Genomic DNA, 9,034 nt, shown 5'->3' with positions numbered 1-9,034 from the left:
AATAGATAACTTAACAAAGTGCTATTATGTGTTCTGAGTATCTTGCTTATGCTTATTGCTTAATACCCTAATTTAACTTTCAGTTACCAACTGTTGTACATTGTCCCCCCGTACAGTGAATGAGTAGTCATTGTGTCTTTATACACAATACTATTGTCTAATGACTGCCACAGGGGATGTAAATAGTTTCACCAAAACAGGATATTACTACAACATCACTAAATGCAGAAAGTATGTTTGTGGTATACAGGGTACCATTTATGGATGTTGAAATTATTTCCTTTCACGTGTGAGTGCAGTGATACATTAAATGCCATAAAATGTTTACAGTGCCTGGAGCTACTTACTTTAATCAGAAACACAAAACACAGGAAGCTCAATATTGGCAATCAGGGTTAATCTACTTGAAGACCTTCTATCAGACAGTGCTGGGAATAGACTATTCTAAATACAAATAGAATGTAACCCCTTCCTTGCTATGGACCTACCAGTTACATATGAATCTTGACACTTCCCGCCCACCTCATGTGGTAGATGAATGAGATAACAGCACAGTCATTGTGGCAAAGATTTGTTATTTGACATGCTTACGTGCTGCTACTGCATTTGGGCGGTTCCAAGGGGACCCTGTGATGTTGTTAATGATGTCACAGGGGCCTGTGAACTCACCTTTAATTGGAATATTTCAAAAGGTCAAATTTAGCTTTGGAAATCAAGGCTGACAAAACCTTTGGTTATGAAAGGATTGAACAAGGGTAGGCAAGATCTCTATAGGATTATAGTGGCAAAAGGAGTTTCCAGAGATAATATATACAAGGTTGATCAGACAAAATACAATATGCATTAGAAATTTATGTACGGAAATTTGGTGGTTCCAAATAAAGGCTTCGGCTCCACATTAACAGAGACTTTAATGACTCCATATAGAAAAGAAGAAGGTGTGTACATAAGCTCTTAGCAAGCTCTAGAGTACCGGTGTGAGAATTGGACAACCTTTCTCATAACCTTATCATTTGTGTATGTTTTTATATCTATGTCATGTGATCCCATATATTTTCCTGCCTCTCTGTGAGATTGTTTGGACGATGCCGTTCTGTCTGGACCTGCATTTGGAATAGGCATTCCCTTTGGAGGAAATAAGTTTATCATTTGAATGTTAAAAACCTGGCCCTTTGCAAATGGTAATGAAGATGGTTCCTGTAAATACATAGACCCAGAGAGAAGAGCACCTCCCTGGCAGGGGTCCAGAAGCTTTTCAGATAGAGTACCAGAAGATGAAGAAAATATCTCATAAGCAATAACTCCTCTCTGGTACAACTCACATATAAAATATAGTAATCATTGCATTCTCTATAATGGGGCATCGTAAGGAGTCCAAACATCCCACCCCTGACAGCCAGCATTCCCACATAATGAGTATCTCACCTTCTGGGACCCCTAAACCGGTCATATGCCGTGTTAACCCTTACCCTCTTATATACACAGCTGCTGGTGTTTAAACAGGTGGTGATGCAGCTATGTAGTCTGGACCGAGGTCGGAGAGGGAGGGTTGTCAGGAGAGGCAGTGTTACTAGCTGCAGAACTGCCCTTCCACTGCATGATGGAGCCCCAGGACTCCTGCATAAAAGTGAGTGCATATGTGATCTTATAGTCTGTGCCTGTATGTAATAACATGTGTGATGTGTACTATGTGCATGCATGTAATAACGTGTGATGTGTACTATGTATCTGTATGTAATAACATGTGTGATGTCCAGTATGTGCATGTAAGTATTTTCATTTTTTTTTATTCCTAGAGAACCCCTATTAAACACCATGCTGGCTTCAGGATGAATGTTCCTAGTTTTATTTTAGTTGCAGCCTATGGAGAGTATCCCCAACGACTGGTAACTTGTATGCCATAGTGATGTCCAGTACATCCTGGCCCCGGATTCTGTGCTTAGCATCTGAAGAATTGCACACCATGTATGTTCCTGGTATCATTATACTGAAAGTTCTATCCTCCACCTAGTAAGATTGTTACCATCTTCCAGTTTATTAAATGTCTGTTATGCCATAATAGAGCTTGCCCAGCTCACTTCAGCCTTGGATGCCTGCTCTTGGAAGATAGCGACTTCAGAAATCTCCAGCAACAGGTTCTCAGATCCTGTGAGGGGCACATATCTGGGCATAACTACTGTGAGGGGCACATAATCTGGCATAACGACTGTGAGGGAGGCACATATCGGCATAACGACTGTAAGGGGGCATGTATGTGGGCATAACTACAGTGAGGGGCACATATCTGGGTATAACTACTGTGAGGGGGCACATATATGGGCATAACTACAGTGAGGGGGCACAAAAGTAGGGATAACTACTGTGACAGGAACAAAGTAACATAGTAACATAGTAACATAGTACATAAGGCCGAAAAAAGACATTTGTCCATCCAGTTCGGCCTGTTATCCTGCAAGGTGGGCATAACTGCTGTGAGGGGCCAGAAGGACATAACTATTTTGAAAGGGCCACAAGGTGGACATTAGTACTGTGTGGTAGCACTTAGGGGAAATGTCCTAGATTACCCTGCTATACATTGGCATGGCTCAGTCTTACAGGCCAGCACAGCGCCCCCTGCTGGTGATTTCACAGGGGCAGTCACTATCCCTTCCCAGCGACACCCTGGATGAGGTAGGAACAGATTTTATTAGGACTGGGTGAGTGTAGCCAAGCATTGGGCTTAGGGCTCTTTAACACGAGCGGATCCTGTGCGGGTAATCCGCTGCGTGAAAGAGAGCAAAGCCCCGTTCCGGACAGCGAAAACACAGAGCAGTAACATGATTGATAATGCTCTTTGCCTCTCTGTGACCTTTTTACTACAAAATCACGATGACAACTTTATCTCACAGAGAGGCAAAGAGCATTATCAATCATGTTAGTGCACCGTGTCTCTGCTTTCCGGAACGGGGCTTGGCTCTCTTGCACTCAGCAGATTACCCACTTGTGTGAAAGAGCCCTTAGTGTAAATAAAAACTGCCACCTCTTTGTAAAAAGGGGGGGGGGTCCAAAGTTTGCACTGTGGCCAATAACACTCTAGTTACGCCACTGAACGCATATATGAGTGCGTCCATGTATGTGGTGAGTGTGTGTATGAGTGCATCCATGTATGTGGTGAGTGTGTGCGTCCATTAAGTTGGGGAGGGGCCCTCTACAAAAATTTGCTATGGGGCCCAGTTAGTTCTAGCTATGCCCCTGCTTAAAGGCCCTCGCATATAAAGTTTTAGAGGGTCAGCTCACCAGCAGGCCCTCACCTACAATCTTTTAGAGGGCCAGCTTTCCTGCAGGCCCTCGCATATAATGTTTTAAAGGGTCAGCTCACCAGCAGGCCCTCGCATATAATGTTTTAGAGGTTCAGCTCACAAGCAGGCCCTAGCATATAATGTTTTTGAGGGTCAGCTCACCAGCAGGCCCTCCACCATAATGTTTTAAAGGGTCATCTCACCAGCAGGCCCTCACCTACAATCTTTTAGAGGGTCAGCTCACCAGCAGGCCCTCACCTACAATCTTTTAGAGGGCCAGCTTACCTGCAGGCCCGCGCATATAATGTTTTAGAGGGTCAGCTCAACTGCAGGCCCTCAAACATAATGTTTTACAGGGTCAGCTCACCAGCAGGCCCTCACCTACAATCTTTTAGATGGTCATCTCACCTGCAGGCCCTCGCATGTAATGTTTTCAAGGGTCAGCTCACCAGCAGGCCCTCACCTACAATCTTTTAGAGGGTCAGATCACATGCAGGCCCTCCCATATAATGTTTTAGAAGGTTAGCTTACCTGCAGGCCCTCACCTACAATCTTTTAGAGGGTCAGCTCACCTGCAGGCCCTCACATATAATGTTTTATAGGGTCAGCTCACCAGCAGGCCCTTAACCATAATGTTTTACAGGGTCAGCTCACCAGCAGGCCCTCGCATATAATGTTTTTAAGGGTCACCAGCAGGCCATCAAACATAATTTTTCAAGGGTGTATGATGCCCTCCTTTATGTGTAATAAAGGGTGTATTGGAGTGCCGATTCCTTGTAATTTCTGGAAGCCCTTTCACTTTATATACAACTATATATGTAGGAAATATATAGGAAAGAATGTTTCCTAACAATTTTTCCTCTAAAATCGATTTTATCTTTGGTTTTGTGCATATTAGTGTCAGTCTGTAAAAGTGGCGCACTACTGGGACAACATCGTCCTCAGCAGCGACCTGCGAGTCCAAGATGAATCCAGACATCCTCCCCATGCGGTTCCCGAACCATTTCGGTGGTGTTTCCAATAATTTCTGACATTTTCCTATGAACCAGACACCCTCCCCTCTTCAGAGCAGGGGGTGCCTGGTTTAATGCACGGGTTCTCCCACTGACTTCCATTGTGCTCGGGTGAGCACCCGAGCATCCCGAGGTGTTCAACCCGAGCACCCGAACACCCAAGCACTTTGGTGCTCGATCAACACTACTCATTATCAAATGTTACAATGCAATTAAACGTGAATGTGCACATAATAAGCATAGATGGAGTCTTTGCCCTCAGTGAAACCAATGAATAACAGTTTATCAGTGGGTGACTGTAATATTTGATCCTGTGACGATCCCAGGCTAGAATTTGTCATCATAGTTTGTGCTGAACATGCAACATGACCAGTTACAAAAAATAAAACTGTGGTTGATCTAACTGGTTGTGATCATCTTGGATCCTACGGATAACATGTAAGCAGTTTAATTGTAAATAATAATAATAATAATAATAAGAAGAAATATAATATCACAGCAAGTATGCACTAAAATTTCCAATACGATTTTGTCAACACATTGTAGATGTGCACTACAAAAAAAGCCCTTAAAAAAATTGGCTTGTATTTGGTCTGTCAATATCTGTGGTTAAACCACAACCCTCCTCTAATTAAAAGCTGATCTCTTCTGTAAAATAAATGTGCACACAAGAGTTTACCATGCTGTCTCAAATAATTTCTTTCTGTACTAGAATAAAAAACATCTGCAGTTCCCTCACCCTGGGATTTTTGTATATGACACAGTTGGGTACATATGTAAAACTGTCACAAGCTGGTTTTCTTGGAGTAGACTCGGAACGCAATTTAGAAATTGTGTCCAAGATTTTTTTAATATTTCCTTTCAGCCAACAGTTTTCAGCTGTAAAATGTTTAAAGGGCATATGTCAGCCATTTTGTACCTATGAAACTGGCTGACCTGTTGCATGTGCACTTGGCAGCTGAAGGCATCTGTGTTGGTCCCATGTTTATATGTGTCTGCATTACAGGGACACCTAGGGTTTCTGCTCTCTATACAACTGCAGTGTTCTCTTCACTTCAGCGATGGACTGGCCATCGGGAGTACCGGGAGAATCCCGGTGGGCCGATCGAATTATGGGCCGGCCAGGGCCGCCATCAGGGGGGTAAAGCCGATACCCCAGTAAGGGGCCCGGACCCCGGGGGGGCCCGGCCGGTCCCGAGCCATTTTAATTTTTTTGCTGTCAGTGCTAACAGCAGGCAGTGTGGGGGCGGCGCTCACTCACTGACGTCACACGCCTGCTCCTCCCACTAGGCGGCGCAGGCGCGTGACGTCAGTGAGTGAGCGCTGCCGCCCGCACTTGTTACTGGAGGCTGGAGGGAGCTGAATGTAAGGTAGTAAAGAGATGAGCGCTGTGTTAAAATTAAAGTTACTGTCTGCAGCCTGCAGGATACCGATTTATTAATGTATACTACTGTGAGTGGCGGGGAGGGGGATCTATGGATGACGGCACTGTTATAGGGAGGGGGATCCGTGGATGGCACTGTTATGGGGGGGGGTCTGTGGATGACACTTATGGGGGGGGGGGGTCTGTGGATGACACTTATGGGGGGGATCTGTGGATGGCACCATTATGGAGGGGGATTTTTTTTTCTAAATTAAGAGTAAAAATAAAAAACCTGTTTATACTTACAGTGGAATGTTTTTACTTATGTTTTTTTTTGAGTGTGTTTGGGAAAAATAAAGTGGGCCGGTCTGGCTGAAGTCCAGGGCCACTTTATTGTCCCAGTCCATCCCTGCTTCACTTTGATTGCAAGGACCAGGCAGTGAAAACTTCATCACACCTGGCCCTGTCAATCAAGGTGCAGAGATCATTTGCATATAATACAACCTAATTTTTCTCAGCAATGCGGGCACATATGAACATGGGAACAACACAGATGCCTTCAGCTGCCAAGCGCACATGTAATAGGTCAGCCAGTTTCATAGGTACCAATCTGCTGACAGATGCCCTTTAAACCAAGTAAAGTGAATAATGAATGTTCTATTGAAGTTGTTAGCCATTCATGTTCAAACTGAGCACCAAACAGCTTGATTCAACACGGAGTGTAAGAGAGAAGCCAGAAACAGTGTCCATAGCTTTTAAAGGTGTTTTCTGTTTTAGACACCCCATTTTCACATACCCTGAATGTCAATTCTGAAATAACAGAGGGAGATCTTCTGTTCAGGACCTCATCTCTTTTCCACTCTTTCTACAAAGAGCATCTCTGGAGGGCTTTTCCTGTCCTGCCAAGCTTCCCCACAGATACCTAGTGACTAGTGTTGAGCGCGAATATTCAAATTACGAATATTTATCTTGAATATCGCAATTTCGAGAGTTCGCGAATATTTCGAATATAGTGCTATATCGAATATTCTTAATTTTTTTTCCATCTGAAAACATGATTCCTCCCTGCTTCTTGCTTGTGGGCCAATGAGCCTTTGGCCCACAAGCAACTTAAGCAGGGAGGAATCAAGACTTGAGATGGAAAAAAATTACGAGTATTCTAAAAAACAAATATATAGCACTATATTGAATATGATTCCTCCATGCTAAAGTTGCTTGTGGGCCAACGACTGTTCACTTCAGATTGAAAAAAATAATGAATATTCTAAAAAACTAATATGTGCATAAATAAATATACGGTGTAAAACAGATTCTTTTTTCTTCCTCCCTTCAAAAAGTTACCAAGGTCTGAAGATCTCCTACTGATGGATATCCTGCAACTTACAAAGAAAAACAATAGGGTAGATTCGTAGGTTTAAACTGCCCTGTGGTACACAGATTGTACTTACACGGCACTCCACCAATATCAAGCGTATCACAGATATCCTCTGTAGACAGGTTGGTTCTCCGCAGGGAAGATGCACGCTCACACGCTGTTACACAGGGCTCAACCACGGATTATATGACAGCATACACCTGGTGAGTCTACTGGGATTCCTAGCTTCTTTGATTCAAAATGTTCTGTGGATACAAGTTGCTCCCACCATAGTGAAGCTCCGATAGATCGTTTAAAAAGTTTATTAGTACATACTTACAAACATGCACTTTAAAATCGCATTAAAATCCCAGCGTCTTTTTCCTTGCCCGAGGCAAGAAGAAAAAAGAATCTGTTTTACACCGTATATTTATGATACGCGCGGTCTGAACCTTTATGCACATTCTTTAAAAGTGTAAACTACCCCACAACACTCCTCGGACCTGCAGCAGTTATTTGCGGACTGGTGATTAAGCATATTTATATACCTTTTATTGTAAAAAACTAATATATAGCACTATATTCTATAGTGCTATATATTCATTTTTGACCCACTTCGCATTATATGATTTTTACATTGCAGATTTTTCAGAATCACGAAAATAATCTTACGCGTTTTTTACATTGCAGATTTAATCTCGAATACGAATATTCGCGAGTATATGGCGAATATTCTACCACATATTCGCGAAATATCGCAAATTCGAATATTGCCCCTGCCGCTCATCACTACTAGTGACTCTTCTATCATTTAGCCATTGCCTAAAGCTGACCGTCTTTTTAAGATCTGCAGAGTGTATACATGTATTTTTCATTTTTCTTCACAGACCTCCATAATAATACAGTGAAAGACGACTAGGAATCATTTTATATAATATACATTTATTTTTAAAAAAATGTATAAAGAACAAATATTATTGTGTATTAAGGTGAACTGGGTTGTCCAATCCCTGAAAACAGATAGGTTGCTTAAGAATAAAATTTTACATGTCATAGCACCATCAAGTAGAGTGTAACTGTCGTGAATTCTGAAGCACCAACAAAAACTATTTGAAATGCACAAAAGGTAACCACCTGATATTTCAAAAGGAATCAAATGTTGGAGAACACTAATTTTGGAATTATGATATTTTGCTTTATTGCATAAAGTTGTAAAAAATGCATAAATGTCCTTCCTTACTTTTTCCATTACATGTAACACATATAGTACTACAAATAAAATATTATTTTGGTTAGTCTTTAATGCATTATACTATACAGTATGTGTAAGGCCATTGATACCTGGTCCTCCCTTTCAATGTGAGGTTTATCTATGATTTTAACAAGGTATATTAACTATAAAAAGTGACTGCAGCGACAACATTCGAGATGGTTGCAGGTTAGAACTGCTTACCTTATGGTTGCCTAACACCTCCCAAAAATAGTAATAGGAAACTGTGTGAAATAAACATTATTGAAAGTCAATCCGTTCCCATGTTGATCCTCTCTACTTCTGGTCCCTGACTGACAGGAAGAGATGACGTCCCTTCTGGGATCAGGTTGACCATTGTAGCTATTCACTGGCCTTATCCGTGAAGTGTCCATTAGCAGCACATGACCACAGAGAATCAGCAGCCACATGCTTCTCAGGGACACCACCACCACTGAGGCCAATGATTGGCTGTAGCAGTCAACACAACCATGGACAAGACATCATCAATTCCTGTCTGCCAGAGACTGGAATCAGCAGGGATGGGACCCTCATGTTGGAGCTGAGGGGCTTTCAAATGGTTAGTGTTTTTTTTGTCTTTGTCTTTGCCCCCCTTCCTGGGGCTCTCTAGCTTTTGGGGGTTATTGGGCAACCTCTTTAAGCAAAATTATTTGCTGCAAGAAATGAACTGGTATGTTTATAGACAGTTAAATATTTGTTGACCATGTGCTTATTGCTAACTCACATACTTTCTCATTGATTAAAAGCTACTATGCA

The sequence above is a fragment of the Bufo bufo genome, chromosome 4 (assembly GCF_905171765.1).
Source record: "Bufo bufo chromosome 4, aBufBuf1.1, whole genome shotgun sequence".
In the NCBI taxonomy this organism is placed as follows: domain Eukaryota; kingdom Metazoa; phylum Chordata; class Amphibia; order Anura; family Bufonidae; genus Bufo; species Bufo bufo.
The sequence above is the reverse complement of the archived record's forward strand: the minus strand, read 5'-3'. Positions refer to the sequence as shown.